This window comes from Ambystoma mexicanum, chromosome 4p (genome assembly GCF_040938575.1).
Source record: "Ambystoma mexicanum isolate Mex_15411 chromosome 4p, UKY_AmexF1_1, whole genome shotgun sequence".
In the NCBI taxonomy this organism is placed as follows: Eukaryota; Metazoa; Chordata; class Amphibia; order Caudata; family Ambystomatidae; genus Ambystoma; species Ambystoma mexicanum.
Window position 1 is genome coordinate 349,514,300 of NC_090927.1, and position 20,612 is coordinate 349,534,911.

Here is a 20,612-nt window from a genome sequence, read left to right on the forward strand (position 1 = left end):
GTAGAATGTGCAGGCGTGTTGGCGAAGCTGTGAACGCTGAGCTCCCAACCGTTCTGATCCGTTTGGGGGAGAGCTGAACTAATATGGAAAGAGAAAACACTAGAGGAGAGGCCATACTGACGTGGCCCCAACGCAGTGAAGTTTTAGGAAATGTGAGTCCTGCGTGCGGAAGGACCGCGGTTTAAACATTTGCTACAATGATCTGCAGGCATTTGCCCTGGAGAGGGCCGTATTAGTAGGCAAAAGGCAGTTTTGGTTGAGAAGCTGGAAAGAGACGATATGAGAAAGGGTGATTCCCCTCAGGGATGTCATTTGGGGGGTCTCGGATGCGACCCCTTGGTCACAGTTTGTAACCCCTCGGAACTCCCTTGCCACCGCAATTATTATTTTTTTTAAACAGAAGATCCTGGTGTAGTGGGGGGCTCCTGCAGCAACTATGGTGTGGCGGCCCCTGCCACACCAGGTTTGGGGGGTCACCATCTAGTCCTCATCTATCAGGGTGAAGGCTGAGCCGGGGAAGTGCTCAGTAGGGTTTGGCGTTAGAGCTGACCGTGAAATGTGGCACATGTCACATGCCATGTTGAGCTCCAACTCCTTCTCCCGCTGCTTCCTCGCAGCTCATATGCAGCAAACAGGAAGCTCTTGGAGCTTCCTGGTTCCAGTTTGTGACCACCACGGACGAGCCGAGGGTGTCCTGGAAGACCGGACCGAAGCTGCAAGAGAAATGTAAGAAGGCTTTAAAAAAAATATATGATGTGTATTTTGCAATGCTTGTGTGAAGTGCGTGTCAGATGTATGTATGTGAATGGTGAGTGAATGTGAAGTAATGTAATGTGATGTGTGTTTCTGAATGTTCTGGGTGGGTGGGTGTGTGCCTGTGTAGGGAATGCAACGACTGGATGTAAGTAAAGATGTGTGAGTGTGGGAATGGTGGGTGAATGAGTATGAATGTGGTAGTGTGTGTTTGAATGTTGTGGGTGGGTGTGTGCCTGTGTGGTGAATGCAATGTGAATGAATGTGAGAGGGGATGTATGGGTGTGTGACCGATGGGTGAAAGGGGGTGCATGTGTGAATGTGTGTGTAAAACCTTGGGAGACTGGGTATCACTAGAGCATTTTTGGCACATCCTTTATTGATGCTGCATGTTTTACTGGTATTTCCGGGCAAAGCCAAGTTCATATGTGTCATTACCTGGCTAGACTGGCATTTTGGTGCAGTCAGTCTAGCCATTGCCTACTGTGGCATGACGTGTGTTAATCGGCATCTTTAAAAAAAGCAAGCATAAAAAGTGCTACCTCCCTAGACAAATGTTTTGGTGTAGCAGCCTGTATATTCTTTTACTGCAGCATGACATTTTATGTAAGGTGACTGGAAGGTTGAATCAAGCATGATAAGTGTTGGACAGATTTTCATATGTTGACATGTCACTTTTAATGGCCAAACCAACGGGAGTATGTTCTTACATAGGAGTACTGACATATATTGGCAGAGCCAGTTTTGTACCCAGTGTCAGTAATGATACTATAAACAAAATCTTAAAGTGTAGAGGAGTATGGTCTTACATAGGAATACTAGCATGTGTTGGTGGACCCAGCATCGAAGTGTATGGGCACAGCCAGCATGAACATGTTTTTTTTTTATACTGGCACATATTGCAGGGACTGGCATGATAATGCATTGAGAACTGCTCTGTGCACTTTTGTTGACTTGCATCTATTGTACTTTTTTTCCTGATTTACCCCACACTCTACAAAACTGATTGTTGGCCTTTAACCAACTTGTTTGCCTTTTACCCAAATGTTCGCAGAAAGGGCCTCATCACGAGTTGGGCGGTAACGCCGGCGCTATTAGCGGCAGCGTTAATAGCGCTACTGCCAAACCCCCCGGCGCTAATAGCGTGGGATCACGGGTTTGGCGGAACGGGTATTGTCCATTCCCCACTGAGCCCATTTGGAAATTCCCCATTCCCCATTGGGCTCACTTAGGAATTTTCGTGCTCTTACCGGCAGCGGATTTCCCACCGGCGGTATGTGCGCAAATTTTCAGCGGATTTCCCCCCAGCTCAGAGCTGGGGAGAAATCCGCCAAAGCCCTGATTTGGCGGACCCTTAAATCCGGCGGTAATAGCGCTACCGCCGGATTTAAGGGTTACCGCCAAACTCGTGATGAGGCCCAAAGTGCGCTGTGTAATGCACCATTTTAACCCAATATTCAAAAAATATCTCAGGGGAGGGGGAAGAATCCCCCAAGACTCCCACAACCCATTTTCGTTTGTTCGGGCTCCCTCGCTACTCTCGGTCGCAATCACATATTTGTGGCAAATATTTACACCCTCCAAAATAACAACTCACCAGCCACCACTGGTGGCTGGGATATTTGTGGACCAGGCACCGCCCCCTTCTTTCTACGCTACGTGAAACATTTAAGCTTTGATTAAAATACATATTTACTTCTTTCACTTGAAGTATCGCATGCCCCTGCACTGGCATGATCATCATGGACATTGCGCACATGTGATGGCAGGCCCAGGTGTGGCCTTGTGGTGTGCCCTGTGCTTTAAGGAGTTTGGGGGCCCCTACAGCATGGCCCCCAGATTTTGTGCTATACCATTGTCTGACAAAGGGGTAGTGTGCAGTGCGTGCATTGAAGTCTGCCGGTGAGAAGCAACTTGTGGGTGTTTTCAATTCAAAATAACTGTGTGGTGCCACATATTTATGTGTGCAGCAATGATATTACATTAAATGGTGGGGACTTTTTAAGTCCTCTGGCACCCAGGATTACGCTTAGATATTAAAAACTAACTATGTGGGGTCTTGGGTGTATTGAAAGAACCTTTCCAAGGTATTAGACTCCAGCAAAGATAACATTATCAGGTGCATTCCCCTGTGTGTCTGCAGACCAGTCTAACAGGTGTGTGTCTGCAGACCAGTCTAACAGGTTCATCTATCATAGTGGTAGCTGACTCATAGATACATTTATAACCAGGGAATTCTGTTGATATTAAATCCTGGTCAATGATTTAATTTTCAGGCCTTGCTCGTGCAGCATTTTGTTCTTGGGTAAACAGCAATGTACACCTCCCCAGGTCAGTGCTTTTTTGGCTTGCAACACCACAGTTAACGAGCAAATAAAGGGCGTCCTGGGAGTCCCTCTGCCAGACATTAATCCTGGTTACGAGAGCCTCACGCAGAGTCTTTAGCTCAACATCTTTCAATTAATTTTCAGGCCTTGCTCGTGCAGCATTTTGTTCCTGGGTAAACAGCAACGCACACCTCCCCAGGTCAGTGCTTTTTTGGCTTGTTTATCACTGCAAAGCCACAGATAACGAGTACTTTTGTGTCCATAGATCTATAGATGTTTGATACACTACCTGCAGTCTGCGTTAGAGATTTCTGTTACGCTGTTACAAGTACTGCATTATGTATTTTTTACATATAGACCCCACGTCAAATCTGGAAAATCACATTTCTCAAATGTGTGATCGTGGACAAATCACACCTGCCTCTGTGCCTCCGTTCCTATATGTGGCTGAAATGAGAGCGCCTGGAAACACAGGTGTTAGACGCATCTGAAAAATCTGAAGGTCGTTTGCCATCACTTCCTGTGATGTTGCTTGGGGGTGGGGTTAAATGACATCACTTCCAGTGATGTCGTCATGGGTTGTGTGATGTCACTTCTGCTGTCCCTGGCATTTTGGTGAATTGACGTCCCCGATTCCCCTCCACCTTCATTTTCTGAGACAGAAACTATTTGGTGAAAGGATAGAATCTTGAGGCGCCTTCAAGGCTCTTTGCGGGAGTTTTAACCAGCATAGCTATGCTCCTCTCCTGCGATTTGAAACAGCTTTCAACTTATATGTAGAACCAGGATCCTCTGGATGGAATAGGTTCAGGAGGCAATCTGTCTTCCCTGGCCCGCCTGACCTCCTCTATTCCTTTCCCATCCCTCCTCTGATTGCTTCTTAAGGTCAAGTGGGAAGGTGCAGCAGTGACTGACTTTCGTGGCCCCACACTTTCAAAGGAGGGGTTGGTTTATGTTCTTTCAAGAGATTGCATTGTAACCTCTGTGGACTTTCCCTCTCATTCCCTGTCCCCTCAAGCCTCCTCGCCCTCTTGACTTTCCCAGAGCAGCCTTAACTTAATCGCTTGGGGAATAAATGAGTGGGTCTCCTGAATAAGGGCATGTCCTATGGACCATTCAACAACAAAAAATAATCGGTTGCTTATATTGCGCTTCATGCCAGACTCCAGCCTCTAAGCGCAGTACTGAGAATGGGTACTGAACCTGTGCTGCTCAGTGTAGTCTGGTTTACAAGAGCAGAGCATTGCCTCTGAGCTATCCTTTCCCCCTTGAATGAAGGTGTAAAAATATGTATTTTGCTTGAGATCTGCCTTGCCTGTCTAAGAAATGAGTTCACCTCATTTATTTAGGACTGACACAAAAAAAGACTAGGCAAAGTCACACAGATTATCAGCAAGTAATCTGGGCATTCACTTGTAGGAGTAGAGGGGGAGGATGGAGCACGAAAGGTACTGTGCCAAAATTCATGCAGAAATTGATGCCATGTCATGTTGATTTATACCGCACACCGCTGACATTTGAATAGTCTGCAGGCGCTCTCGTGCCTCTGGATGAAAAATGGGTAGGGTTGGTTAGTGAGGGAGAGAGGAATAGGATAGCGGTTGTGCTCATCTGCTGAAGGGTGCAGAACCAGGAGAAACTGGTGCCTGTGTGTGTGAGCTTTTTCGATGCGCTTTGTTAGGTGCAATGGGCTTGTTGTGTCCTCAAGCGTAGCATTCAGTTTCTGAGTGGTTTGTTGGCTGCTGATATTGGGTATGTTGCAGATTAGAAAGGAGTGTGAGGTTTGAGTATTTTGGTGGGTTGTTTCACTAGCCCCCTGGGCGTGTGTAGTACATGAGAGATTGAGGGAGTGTGAAAAAGATAAGGGGGCTTGGTTAGTTGGCTCTGGCAATCTCTGGGTGTTGAGTAGTTTTAATGTCGGTTTTCCATTCTTTTTTGTCCCATGTTTGCTTTTGTCCAGGAGTATAGTTTGGAGGGGCACGCATCTAGGTTAATCTCTGTGAGTTGAACAGCCATGTTTTTGTTCATTTAATGTGATCAGGAAGGAGCGGAACGGGAAGTGCTTCCTCCGCCATCATGAAATGGCGTTTTAGACCTTTTACAGACATACAGTGACAATTTAGGATGCAGATCAAACATGGCTCTACCACTTCACACCTGCAAACAATGTAACTGGAGCAATGCGACATTCTGGACTGTGTGTGCGAGTGTGGTCCGTGCAGCAAAGACATTGTGGTGACCACTTTTGACTGCCTCCACCATACTCCATTTTGAAGAAAGGGAAACCTTCATCATGCCCCAAACAACTGTTGCAACACGTTTGTAGACCTTACCTATTAAAGGTTGGAAGGTTAACTTTAATGAAAAAAATAGCTAATTTCCAAGGGACGCCCATAGGCGTTTTGGTAAGTCGGCGTTCTGTGTTGTCATGGAATATAAGGGTCTAGTATAGGGTGTAAATGGACTGTTTCTGTATGTGTTTCATGTCCATACATGTTTGTGTATGTTCTGCTTGTTGTGCACGTGCCTTCACTGGGATATATCTGTGATGGGAATCGGTGTCGTCGTGCAATATGTTTCACTAACACATTTCTGTTCTGTTTCCTACTGTGATTGTGTGGTTTTCAGGTGTGGTGGTCATGTCGGAATTGTTAGATGTCCGTAATGTTATGTAAATGCCCGTTATAGTAACCACTTCTGTTTCAGCATGATATGTGCATGCCCGAATTGTGGAGTTTTTGTAATCGCACGGGATGTGCAGTTGTTAGATTCTCCTCATGTGCATAACCCGTTCTGTTCCGTATTGCGTGTTTTACACTTGTGCAAAGCCGAAGGAGAAGAAAAATCGTTTCTGTACATGTATGCGTGTTTTTCATGTTTTGTGTGAATGCCCAAATAAATATGGTGGTTGGCTGTAAGTGTTTGTGCATGTGTGGACTTTTTCTGTACGTTTTTGGGTATTTTGACAGGTTCTGTTCTATGCACACCTGGAAAAACGAAAATGTGTATATTGATTTAAAAAAATAACAGCTGTGTTCCTTTGATCAGGTTTTAGGAGTGGAGAGACAGTGGGCCTCATTACACGTGTGCCGGTCTGGTAACAACGGTGCCGATAGCGGCACCGTTGTTATCGGACCAGCACACTACGAGACTGCCTGCCGGAGTTGTTGTGCCCGGCAGGTCTGACCCTGCCGGACACAGCGGCCACGATAGGCAGACTTACAAGGAAGCACCGCCACTGTTATTAACGGTGCTGGTGCTTCTGTGTTCCCCATTCCAAAGACTCCAATTGGACTTTATGGGAATGGGGGATTCCGTTTTACCGGCGCCTGACTTTCCGGACCAGCAGGGTTAGAATCCCCTGCTGTTAACGGCAAGCCATGTGTTTTTAAAATGTGCAAGTCCGGCGGCAACCTGCCAGTTTTACCGGCACGGTTACCGCTGGACTTGTAATGAGGCCCAGTGACTTAAAATCTGAATTGCGGATGATTTCTATGATTAGAGTGCAAGTCTCAGAAATTAATATCTGTGATATATATGCATCTACATGAGGAAATGGATCCTTCCTTTGGGAAGTGGCACAAGGTCTTCAGTCTATGGGACAGAATAGTATCATTCTAGGGGGTGATTTCAACGAGGTTGTAGACCCACTTATGGACAGAAACAACAATGAATGGACGGGTATGAGAGGTGGGAACCATTTGGCTCTAAAAGCCTTAATGGATGAATCCTAATTAATTGATGTATGGAGATTAGAGCACCCGGCTGACAAGGGATACAGCGTTCACTCCGGGCCCATTATACATACTCTCGTATAGATATGATACGGTGGGGCTAGTGAGCGTGACCGTCCTCTCGGGTCGGATAGGCGACATGCATATTTCTGACCATGCTCCTGTTTCACACGAAATTCCGCTTGATTATGTCATCAAGAAATCTAGCACTTGAAGAATGAAAACATCCTTATGAGATGATGATGAGATAGTAGAGAGGGTAACTAAAGATGCTGAATTCATTATAGAAACTAATAGAAATGGCGAAACCTGCATAGAGTCGGTGTGTGAAACCTTCAAATGGTGTATGCAAGGTATACTGATTGGCCTCTATGTGGGAAGAGGAAGAGGAAATACAATTGCTGGAGATGGTGTCAGTAATCAAGAAAAGAAAAGGACATCGCCTATCACCCCACTGGTGAGAAGAAGAGAATGCTGGTGCAACATACACATGAGTATAACAAATTGGTGTCGGAGAAGGCTGAAAAAGCTTTATTCAGAACAAGACACACTCATTGCAAAGGAGGGGACTAATGCGACCATCTACTCGCACATTGTTTGAGATTGCAACAAAATGAGATTGTGTTCTGCGCAATAGAGGATGCATCTGGAAGTTTAACTTATGAGATTAAGAACTTTTACACTCAGCTGTTTTCTTCAGAGAGTATATCTGATAAGGAAGATCTAGCTGATTTCTTCAAAGACATAAGGATTCCAACATTGACAGAAACTGAGAAGGAAGGTCTGTAGGCAGAAGTGACGAAGGATGACCCGAGGAGAGCATCTTTCCACTTAAACACTGGGAAATGCCCAATACCAGCTGGGCTCCCTGCAGGATAGTGCCTGATTCTGTTTTTGACCTTATCAAGGTCAATTGTCATGGCTGTCATGGTTAATTGTTCCCAAAGAAAAGGTATTTTGGCAATCACTTTGTCATGTGTCGATATCAGTGCTACTGAAGAAGGATATACCACCAACCTTAATGGGTAGCTATAGGCCCATCAGTCTGATCAACACAGACAATAAGATACTGGCTAAATGCTTGGCCTTATGCCTGGGGGAAGTTCTGCTGAAACTAATAAACATGAACCGAAGTTGAGTTTATAAAAGGAAGACATGCATCAGTGAACATGAGGAAACTACTTCCAACGCTACTTGAAAGCAGTAAACTAAATACAGAGGTGGCAGTCTTCTCCCTGGATGCAGTGAAAGCTTTCAATCACTTTGAATGCCACCTTCTTTTCATGACATTGAGATGAATGGGATTCGGATCCAACTTTATAAAGTGAACTAAATTATTATATACACAAACCTACAGTGATAGTAAATACAAACAGCCTTAATTCAGACACCATAGAGTTGGAAAGGGAAACAATGCCCTCTCTCACCTCTGTTATTTGTAATAACTATGGAACCCATGGAGATTTATTTGAGAGAAGACAGTAGAAAACAAGGGGTAAAGTATTAAGGGATTGAACAAAAGCTATGGTTATACGCTAATGGCCTACTACTTGTGTTGCAAGACCTTAAAACATCCCTACCAGCACTCATGCAATGGATTAATACATTCAGGAATATGTCAGGATACAAGATTAAATGGATGAAATCAGAGGCCTTGCCTGCTTCACATGGAACAAACGAAAGAGATTTGGTGAGTTACGGATTCCATTGGTGCCCCAGGAGGATGATGTACCTCGGAATTTGGCTAACGACTGTCGTGAATCAATTGATGAAGAACATGAAAGAGATGATGTCGAACTTGAAGATGGACTTAGATCACTGGGGCCTGATGAATCTATCGCTATGGGGCAACGTTAATGCTATAAACATGAATATAACACTGCAAATGTATTATCTTTTAATCATGATTCCTCTACCTACAGATGAGGACACTATGGGCAACATTCACAGACTAATACAGAATTTTCCATGGGGCCAAAAACCTCTACGCCAGAATTTGTGAAAACTACAAATCCCATGTGACAGCGGTGGATTGAGTGTGCCAAATATGTCTGTGTATCATCTGGAATTTATAGCAAAGCACTTTGTCCCTTTCCTGGAAGATTCCCCACAGAAATGGTTCCAGGTGGAAGCAAATATGAGCAGTCTCCTCGACCAAGAGCTCTAGTGACGACATGAAACTGACATGAGAATGAAAAAGCACCACTCACAGAATTCCTAAGACTAAGGGCCTCATTACACGGACGGTGGTGGACCAAGGTGCTATTAGCAGCTATTAGCACCTTGGTCCATGTCGGTAAAATACCGGCACCGCCTTGGTTGAAAGGGGAATTACCGCCCTATTCCAAGTTTGGTGAGGCGGTAATTCCCCCTTCCCCCTTTGCCCTTCCCCATTCCCATTTTTTCCCCATAGGGCATAATGGGAATGGGGAAGGTGCTAATTACGGCACCGCAAATTGCAGTACCGTAATTAGCTCCCTGGTCCCTTCGCGGGTTGGTTTTTAACGCCTGCAAAAAGCAGGCGTTAAATTCTCCAACCCGCAAAGGGACCTCGTAGTAAGGCGATAAGGATTTACCGGTACCGGTAAAATACCGGTATCGGTAAACCCTTACCACCTACCGTGTAATGAGGCCCTTAAGTTGTATTAAAATGTCAAGACTGCTGGGTCATGAACCTTTCTATTCAGAGAACTCATCCATATGGCTCAATCCTGAAATGAAACACAAGGAGAAGATGATCTTCTGGCCTGATTGGTTCATGAGTGGAGTCAAATGGTTGGGGGACCTAGTGCAAAACAACAAATGGATTATTTTTAGAAAGTTGCAACAAGAGAAGGATATTAGAGATTGTACCCTTGCAGAATACTGCTTGCTTAAGAACCTGATTGGTCCATAAAGACCCATTGAGAAAGGCGAACTCGGAGCACGTATAATGGAATTAAATAGGACTGGTCACCTGGCCTCAAAAATATATAAACACTTAGTGAGGGCTAGGGATTCAATCGGTTGACCTAAGAATCTCAAAAGTCCTCTTCAACCCTTTCCATAGTTGTTTTCGAATTCTGCACAGCTGAACATCCTTAAATGATGCAGTAAATGGGACAGTGCGGCCTCATTACGACCCTGGCGGTATGGGGTTAACAGGGCCGGTAGAGCTGCCACCCCGTTAACCTCCTACCGCCTCATTACGAGGTCTCCTCGCGGGACCCGCTAAGGACGACTGGTTTTACCAGGCGTCCTTAGCGGGTCCCGCGAGCAGACCAGGATGCAAACAACGTGCCCGTCATTAATGGGCCCGTTGTTTGCATCCTCCCCATTCCCATTGAGCCCTATGGGGGCTCGAATGGAAATGGGGATGGACGGGGTCTGGGTTCCTAGAATGGGAAACTACCGGGCCCTCCAAGGTCAGAATGGCCCGGTATTTCCCCATTCCAGGAACCCGGACCCGGTACCTGGAATGGGGATAGCCATGCTGCAAATAGCGGCATTTCTACCTGCAGGGTCGTAATGACCCCCAATGAATTTATTTATAAGCATTAGCCTTGCATCATCTTGGTGTTGAGCAAGGCCTTGGATTATCAATTCGAGCATTGGGAGCTTAGTTGTTCATGAGGTAAACAACAAAGTTTTTGACTGACCTCCGGAAGATTAGGACATCTGATGTAGTCCTTAAATAAAAGGGGAAGGAGCGTTATAGCCCGCTGGCTAGGAGCAAGAACGTTCTGCACCTATGTGTGAGCGAGATACCTTTGGAATTATTAGCAGTCGGCCAGTGGACCTACGGGTTCCTCTGCTGAGGTAAAACCACTGCAACTTTATTTAAAGCAACATAGAGTTTTTGGGCATAACAGTTCTTGGTTTCTTCAGTAATCTATTTTAAAAAGGAAAGTGGGGCATTCCTCAGACCCCCTAGATTTTCCCCCATGCATTTGGTCCAACAATTTTGAGACCATTACTCAAATGTATCATTTAACTTCAAAATGTCTGTTTCAGATCCATTTAGTGCCAGCCTATTTCTAAACATCCATGCAGGTCAGGTGCCAGTTACCCTTGCAATCTGTCTGCTGTCATGTCAGCTGATTGACGCCCGCACGCAATTAGCCGTGTGTCATCTGCACATGTGTAACATTGAAATCCATACGATTGCATCAGGCCTTCGAAAGGGGCGGCGTACAGACTGAATGAAAGCGGTGATAAAGATGATCCCTGTTGGACGCCACAAACGGTCGTTGTGCTCTAGCTAGTGGATCCCTGAAGCTACTCTCTGGGCTGAATATAATGAAATAGTCTTCATCCAATCTAACAGTGTCCCACGGAAGCCCACCAAGGCCAGTCCATCTAGGGGTCTTCCGTGAACGACTACGCCAAATGATGCAGACAGGCTTAGAAGGATGAGCATCCGAATGACTCAAGGGCCAGTAGGACCGTTTTTGTTATTCTTCATGCCTGTTACCCCTCCCCCACGTTTTTGTCTTGTGGCGCATTGAAACACCATTCGTTCTATAGCCGCATTATAAATACCCAATAAATAAAATAAATAAATATCCTGGTCACTCTTACCAGAATAGATTCCACATGAAAAACCTGATCGCAGACCAGCTGATTGGTCACCAAGGAGGCGCACATGTCTGCAGTTGTTTTGCCACTATTCTCTCTAGTACCTTGGACAGAAAGGGAAGCTGGGAGATTGCAAGAAAATTAGCCAGGTTGCTGTGATTTACAGAACGTTCCTTGAGTAGCGATTTAACTACAGTGGATTTAAAGAGCGTGGTGCCGCTTCCGTGGGACAGCAAGGCCTTCAGGAGCATCGCCAGATGGTTCCCGAGGGCAGGACTCAGCATGTTCCACTTGCCAGCCAGAACGACATCTAGTCATGATCCTGAGGCTTTGCTTGTCTCGAAGTGTGCGGCCCAACCAGCACTTGAAAGTAGGGCACTGAATAACTTGTGTACTGTATAGATTTGCTCTTGCGGGTCAGTCAGGGGTCAGTTATCCAAGGAAACATCTATCACTTTTGCATTCTTTCCAGAGGGTGAAAAATTGAAGTTTGAGCAAATTGCAGTTCTTCCCAATCCATCTCGTCGTACGCGGCTCAGGAGGATAGATAGCTCCGGGGCAACGTGCTCGCCTTGGAAGCAGGACGACACGGAGCACCACAGGTTCAATCCCCTGGTCCCTGCTTAGAAACATATATCATTCGTAATCAGCATTTTGTTACTGTATGTTTTCTGGATATTGCGTGCAATCGCGGGTAAACGAAAATGTTAATTCTTCAATCTCCGATATCAGGAAACATGTATATCATGAGAGTTTCAGGAATCAGGGCAACGGTCCCTATAAAAATACACTTTGATCGACCCACTGAAAAAAATATATATATTTTATGAATCACAAGTGGTTTCAAAACGGAAGATAAGAAAAAATGAGTTTTCCTTTTCATGTGGAGGTAGCGACATCATAAAATGAAATTCCGAGAGCAAAGCATTTGTGGGCCGGCTAATAATGGGTGTGAACTCCGCAACATTCTGAATGAGAGAGGAATCAGACGGTGGGCCTGATCCCTGTGTCAGCAGTGCAAAGTCACTTTTCAGCAGTGCAAAGTCACTTTGAAGCAGGAAAAGAATTCCATGAATCGGGACCTATATGTGTAAAAAAGTTAATAAAAAAAATAAAGACGCAGCATTCTTTTCAGATGTCCATGTTAAAATCCCCAAATATAAAAAGTATCCAAGATCAGCCAGCTGTCAGCAGTAGCAAATAAGCCTGAAGCTCAAACACAAGGCCCTTTCTCCCAGCTATGCACACTGCCACGTGCTTGCTGCCGCCCTCATCAAAATCACCAGGATCAAAATCAACTGCCTGTCAATCATTGAGGGAACTCTGACAATCTCTTGTCAATTTCTCACTGTATGGATTATAATAAACATAAACATAAATGCCGCCTCTCTCCTTGCCAAGAGGAAAGGTTGATACTGAAAGCCTGTTTTACTGTTTTGAAAACGTGTTATTTCTGTTTAGATCTGATTTTATTTCTGGTGATCACTAAACGATCGGTGCGATTCAAACTAGATATATTCCTATTGTAGCATGTACTTTGCATGGCTACCTCCACGCATTACAATAAATAAAACTGAACATGTATTAGAGTTTGCTTCAGAAAAGAAAAAAAACTCTCGAATCCACGATACTTTACATCCTTTCATAAGAACGGCATTGTGTGTGTGCAAGGCATTTTAATAATGCTGTCGAAAGCTAAATGCAAATCTGAAATACAGAGTAATGCATTTGCACATTGCATGTTACAATTGAAGGCCTGATTTACAGAAGCGTTTTATAATGGTGCAATCCCATAGGAAAACGGTCTGGGAATCAGGCCCTTAGTGCCGTAGCGTCGTAAGTCAGCGATTCTCTGTACATGCTGTGCTGGCACTGCAGGGCAAGGCATGGTTTTTTAAAGAGCATTGTAAAATGCTGTATTTTTTATGCTGGTGGTTTATTTATGCTTTACAAGGGGCCGTAATTTCTGGATGTGAATGTCAGCAGGTTTTTGCTCACCTAATCAGTTTTGAAATGTCAAGCTTTTATGAAACATTCACACTCCAGGACACATTCTTAAGCTTTTAAACCAAAAGGAGTGGAGCGTGAGCTCAATATTCTAGCCCCCTTATTAGCGGCACAGTAAAGGAAGGCGATATTTCAAGTACTGCCTGATTCCAGCATTACTGCCGTATGATGAGGCCCCTGGACGGTGGTGAAGCGGACAGCACTGCCCCTCGTTGTCAATCTCAGCAGAGAGCCAGAGGATTCGATGGGAAAGCGACAATGAAATGCACTGTGTTAAGCTTGAATTGCTGCACTGGTTTTCAGGTAAAAGAGTTTTCAATCTTTCTTTTCCAAGCCCGAGAGGCATATTACACATTCCCAGCACTTCCCGCCATTCAAATGCAGCAGCCAGTTTTTAAATATCCCGGGTTGCTAGACGCGGCAGGGCTGTAACAGATCCACTCAAAAGCAAGCGTGACTTACATGACTGACAATGCCCGAGCCGTGTTGCTATTGCAGGGGGAGTGGGTGTGTATGGAATATAGCTCGGCGGGTTAATTTACCCACTGCAGAGATCTGTGTTTAACATGCAATGTCCCACGTTCTAGTTCTGGGGAGATTTCTCAGAGTGGATAAATGTGCATAACGTAGTCATATTTGCTTAACATTCAGTCCTAATGTTAAAATCTCAACTGAGCTGTTACCCAGCTCTGCCTCTTTAAGAGAGGGCCCACAGAGAAGGTAGTTTTGTTTTTGGATTTAATAAAGTAAAGACGTGTTACAACGCTGGTGTTCGTCCTTTATTTGTACGGCCTTCCAGGCCAACAACTGGCGACGAGGCACACACCTCGCGCACCAGCATTCCTCCTCCAGCAACGTGGTGATCCCGCTGCATTCCAGCAACTGCTGGCAGTCCTGCCGCGCGTCCTCCAGCATTGCGGGAGACCCGCTACGCAGCAGCACCAACCCGGGCCCCGTGTTCCTCTTCTCCTCCTCCTGCCACTGGGAGCTGCCGTGGAAACACCACCAGCTCCGTGGGGGATCTGATCCCGGACCCCTCCTTTCACCTCCTACGTCGCAAAAAGCTCTCCACACATGGTGCGGATGGCGCGGAAAGGACCGCACGCCATCCCACTTGCCGCGTGACCACCCATCAATGGCTGGAGTCGTTCTACGATGACAGGAAACACCAAGTTGGTGCCGCCCCTCCCCTACTGGGCCTACTCTCCTGAAATATAACCACGACACACACGTGTCACGGACCACCATCTCAAATAAAGGGAGAACTGACCTCAGTAAGGCACTGAAAGAAAGGGTAAAGGGCACCAAGAGAAAGGGAAACACCTGTGGAGCCAGAGATAACCACAGGCACCCCACACCAGCACCATACAAGCTTGGAGCACACGCTCCACACAACAAGAGGACCACAAATAAAACACCTAACCACACTGTGGCGGAAACCAGTACCCACGCCACTGCAACACGTGCTGCAAGGCACGACAAGGATTGTGCCACACCTTGAACCTCCCTTGCCTGAGCAACTCAGCAGCAGGAGCACCCAAGGCCCGGCCAACGGCCCATCACCGCCTTGAGCTCATCACCCGAACAGGGCAGGCAGGCTCCACCGCACCGACACCCGCTACAAGATCGACTTCCATCGCATGGCGAATGCCTCCACCATTTTCGATTACCCCACAGCCGACAAGGGCCCCCGGTGGGTGGAATGTCTTGAGGACTTTAATAACTTCATTGCAGCAGCAGGCGAGGAGACATCCCCACGATTACGCAGTATGTTCCTCAACACAGCCGGCGCTGAAGTGAAAACGTGAATCAAAACCATTCCGGCAGCGGAACACCCTGATTTTGCGTCACTAATCATAGCACTCAACAAAAGGCTAGTCATAGAGCCCAACAGAGACTATGAGAGACATATGTTTAACCAATGCACCCAACGAATAGATGAAACCGTGGATGAATTCATCACCAGGCTACAAATTAAAGGTGCACACTGCCAGTTCCATGCATTTTCCCTGGATGAGGCCATCCGCCTACGAGTAATAGAAGGTTGTCTCTCACCAACACTTATTTTATTTATTTATTTATTTATAGTAATTTATATAGCGCAGCCACTGACCCGGGGGTTTAAGGGTGCTGACAAAAACGACAAACAGTTCCAGTATTAGCGAGGCCAATTAAGGCCAAGAGAGAGCAAGGAGTCAGAAGTGAGAATTAACTCACATACGAGTGTCATAGAAGCACATTAGTTAAACAGATGGGTTTTTAAGCCCTTTCTGAATATTCTGTTAGACATTTCTTCTCTAAGCTTGCCAGGCAAATTGTTCCAAGCACTGGGAGCTATAGAGTAGAAGGCTCCGCATTTTACGTGTGAAAGTCTACAAACGGGAGTGGTTAGTAAATGGCTGTTATTAGATCTAAGGCTTAGTCTTAATCACCAGTTCATCCTTAAGATAGCCAGGTCCAGACTTTTTTAAGCAGTTAAAAGATATTGACAATAGTCGAAACAGAATTCTTTCCCTAATGGGAAGCCAATGTAGTTCCCTTCTGGCTTCTGAGATGTGATCTGATCTCCTCAGGTCTAAAACGACACTGACTGTGTTATTTTGCAGTACTTGCAATCTATTCAGATCGCAATTGGGTATACCAATCAAAAGACTACAACAGTAGTCTATTCTCGAACTTATCAAGGCCCTTGCTAGTGTTTCCCTACTGGTTTGAGATAGGAAGGGACGGGCATGGGACAGTAATTTAATGTAGAATGTCGACGAGGCCAGCAGGCTGTTCACCTGCACCTTCATATTAAGATTAGAGTCCAGATAGACTCCCAGTGTCTTGACCTTTTTTCTTATCTCAATGGGACAATCGCCAATTAAAATTGAGTGTACTTAGCTTCAAGCTTCCGACTTTTATGACTGGTACCTACAAGCATAAATTTGGTTTTACTAGCATTTATCACTTTTGTCACTTCCTTGGTTCAAGAAGTCCAGAGCAGGAGGCTCTAGCTTCTGCTACCTAGCTCCAAAACACTAGAACTCCTTCCCAATCAACATTAAAAATCAAGAAACCCTCACAGGTTTTAAAAAGATGCTGAAAACCTGGCTATTTAACCAATACCAATAACTCAGCCACCTCGGGACCGGAGAAAACTATTCTCAGAACACTGCTTACTGTAAATACTGTCACAACCACTGCTTTTCTTTCTATGTTATCTTGCTTTCTCATATTGTAAATACTGTCTTGCCCTATTACGTGTACACACCAACCTAATTACTGTCATTTTTTGCACTGTTAAGCTGTCTGTAACCTCGCTGTGATACCCACGGGTCTGGGCGAGTAACAAATGTTATAAAATAAATAAAATAAACATTTTTTAATGCCAAGCCATTGAGGCATATCCAATTTTGAATGAGATCATAGATCCTATTAAGGTTTATTTCATTGTTACATAAGGCGCCTGTGATAGGGATGATGCGTTGGGTGTCATTGGCATAGTTTGTAAATTCTATGTAAATTAAGAAGCAACTCCTCAAAAAAACCCTCACCATCAAAGAAGTCAGTGAAATGTCTAGAATCATTGAAAGAGTTGATAGACAAGCAAATCAAATGAGCAGCAACAAAACTCCCAAGCAGGACAGAGGAGAAGTGATAGCAGCAATCCACACAAACGCTGCACGAGGAGGAGACAGAGGCAATGGACCCAAGTACACGGCGATCCCAAGGATGCAAAGACAATGCTACCACTGCAAGATGTCCTTTCCCCATGCAGACACATGCCCCGCAATCACATAGTAATGTGGAAACTGTGGAAGAGATGGGTACTTCCAGTCAGTCTGCAGAGAAGGCAGACCATTCCCCACGCGACATGCTCCCTCGACACCACAATACAGGTCGGACCAAAAGACACCACAAAACCAAACTTACCAAATGCACCCATACCAACAAGGGTCAAGAAGATATGTAAGGGTCATTGAGGAACTTTACCCAGAGGACGAACATCAAGAACTTGAGACACAAGACCTCAACCCACGAACTTGTGATGAATACGACATGGACCACCACATCCACATCAAAGTCACAACACCGTGGCAACTTATAGCCATGATTACGACAATGAACAATATGACCTATACTCGCAAGATGAATTTGTGAACCTTATCACGGATGACAGAGAAGCAAAGGAAGCACCTTGGATACCAGTAGACATATGTGGCAAACAATTTTGCTTCCTCATTGACTCAGGGGCCACTGTAAACATAATGGGGGAGAAAGAATTTCAGCAACTCCAGACCAAACCACTGCTGGCACAAATATCGTCCAGAATTTTCCAAAGGGGCGCTGACGCCCCCCAAAACACAGCATAGGATCTTTCAAGCGATGGCTCATCCACCAGAATAAGATAACAACAATGATCATCCACGTGATCCGGAGCCCAACGAAAGGGAGATGACTATTGAGCTACAACACTGCCTCGTGCCTAGGTCTGATTGTCATCCACGTACAAGAAGGTGACACCATACGCTCAACAGCCCTCATACCTGAAGTGTAGGAACGCGTCTGCAGCATGGAATACACCCCATAGCTAAATCTCACCATCACAAAAGACCATCACAAAAGACACCATCTTGAACGAGTTCCCACTTCTGTGCCAGGGTCTAGGCAAAATGAAAGGACACGCTGTCAAATTGCACATCGACCTGGCAGTCTTCCCAGTCCCTCAACATCCACGCTGGGTTGGCTTTCATCTCCAGACCATAGTATCCAAAGAACTCAAAGGATGACATCATTGAACCGGCCACAGGGCCATCCCTGTGGGTCTCACCACTTGTTATCGTACAGAAGGAAGGGGGCAGCCTAAGACTTTGTGTAGATATGAGGATGGCCAACACCGCCATTCAAAGAGAACTGCATCCCGGACCAAGATTGAGGACATTATAATCCAACTCAATAAAGCCATCTTCTTTTCAAAACTTGATCTGAAACGAGGGTACCATCAAATGGTACTCCACCCTGACTCGAGAGGGATCACTACGTTCGCCACCCATGACAGACTTTTCAGATACAAACGGCTACATTTCGGTATATCATCTGCGGCTGAAATCTTCCACGAAGCCATCAGCAGATCATCAGGCCCGTGAAAGGAACACTCAACTAGAGTAACGACATCCTCGTATTCGGAAAGTCACATGAAGAACATGACACTGCCCTTCGTGCCACCTGCACTGCCGTCCAAGAGGTCGGCCTGACCCTCAGTCTGAAAAAATGCCAGTTTAGCAAGTCCAAACTCACAGTTTTTGGCCACATCTTCTCGGCTGAAGGTATGACACCTGACCCTGACAAAGTCTCCACCATCTTCAACCTGCAGGAACCCAGCCAGGTGGAGGATGTCAGATCATTCTTGGGAATGGTAGAATATTGCACTAGATATGTCCTCCACTTCGCCACCATCACAGAACCGCTACGGTGACTACTGCAAAAGGGTGTCCCATTCCTGTGGTCCGAGAAGTGCCAATCAGCTTTCGACATGATCAAGCATGCACTGGCTGAAGCCCGGAGGCTGGCCTATTTTGACCAAGACTGGCACACAGAAATTGTGGTAGATGCAAGCCCAGTCGGGCTAGGGGCCATCCTAGCACAGACCAATGATACAGACACCAACCCAAGACACATCGTAGCATACGCCAGCAGAGCACTGGCCCGCCTGAGTCAGCCTTTTTGCAGGCCAAGAAAGAGAGCCTAGCCGCCATCTGGGCCTGCAAACATTTCCACAACTTTGTGATCGAAAAAAGTTCACCCTCATCAGGGATCACCAGGCTCTGCTGTCCCTCTTTGGAAACCCCAGGATGAAAATGCCCCCCAAGGATTGACCGCTGGGGTATTAGGCTACAGGAAGACGACTGCGATATAATTCACCGGCTGGTGGCAAAAACAACCCAGCGACTATCTATCGAGACACCCTGACGGCAAGCCCATCCCCAGACCAGGTGACACTGAGAACATCAGTTACGTCACAACCAATGCATTACCTCCAGCTGTCTCACTCGAGTCTATTGCATCAGCCTTGGCAGCGGACCCATCTATGGCTTTAGCAATAAGCCTCACGGAGAACTGTTGTGCGGTGCTCAGACATCCAGGTGCCTGCAAGGATGAACTTGAGAGACTAGCCAAGATACACACTGAGCTTGCAGTTCAAGACAAGACGAGACTCCTATGGGTGTGCCGACTGGTCATCCCAGAGACCCTTCGATCAGAGGTTATCAAGACCTCCCATGAAGGCCATTGAGGTGCCAACAGCACCAAACGACAACTCAGATGTTCCCGTTCTTGGATGCCATGGATAAAAAAAACGGTGTAGCCTGACAATGCACTCAGAGAGCAGAGCCTCCAATTCCACTCAAGATGATTCAAATCCCAGAGCACCCCTGGGAGCGAGTTGCCATACACTTCTACGGGCCTCTCGAGACTGGCGAGTACCTGTTACTCTTCATTGATGAGCACTCCAGATTACCGATCATAAAGAAGGCGAAATCAACGGCGTTCGCCTATGTAGCTGCCATCTTTGATGAAGTCATAAGTGAATGGGGGATCCCGGACACCATCAAGTCAGATAATGGTCAAGATTTCAGTGGGCACGAATTTGGGATATTCGCAAGACACATGGCCTCAATCAAGAAGGCAATGCAAAGAGCCTGCATCGAAGACTCAGATCCACACCAGGCGCTTTGCCGGATGCTAATCGACTACTGCAACACACCCCATGAGGTCACCAACAGGACCCCTGCGGAACTGATGATGAAATACCAAGTTTGCACCAGAATTGGCAGAAACCCAGCGAACCAACCTGAAGCAGATCGAGAAGTCATTAAGAGAGATACCGAGCAGTAGGAGAAGACGAGAAGTGAGAAAATGAGAGGAGAGGGGCTCGAGCAAAGGAATTCCACATAGGAGACGAGGTATGGCTCCAACAAAATATAAGCAAGAACACGGACTCACTATTTGCCCTTAAGCCTCTCCAAGTGACTGCTGTCAAAGGAACCATGGTAACGGCAGCAAGTGACGAAAAGGAGATAACCAGGAACAGCTCACTGTTTAAGCACGCCAGGAGAGTAGAAGCGGAGAGACCTCCGCCTCCTGAGCCAGACCTGGAATATCATGATTCCCGAGATGAATTGTGGATTCCCCCTGAGCTCCCAGCTCTGCATCGGTGGGAACCCCCTGACAATACCCATGGTGGCCCGAG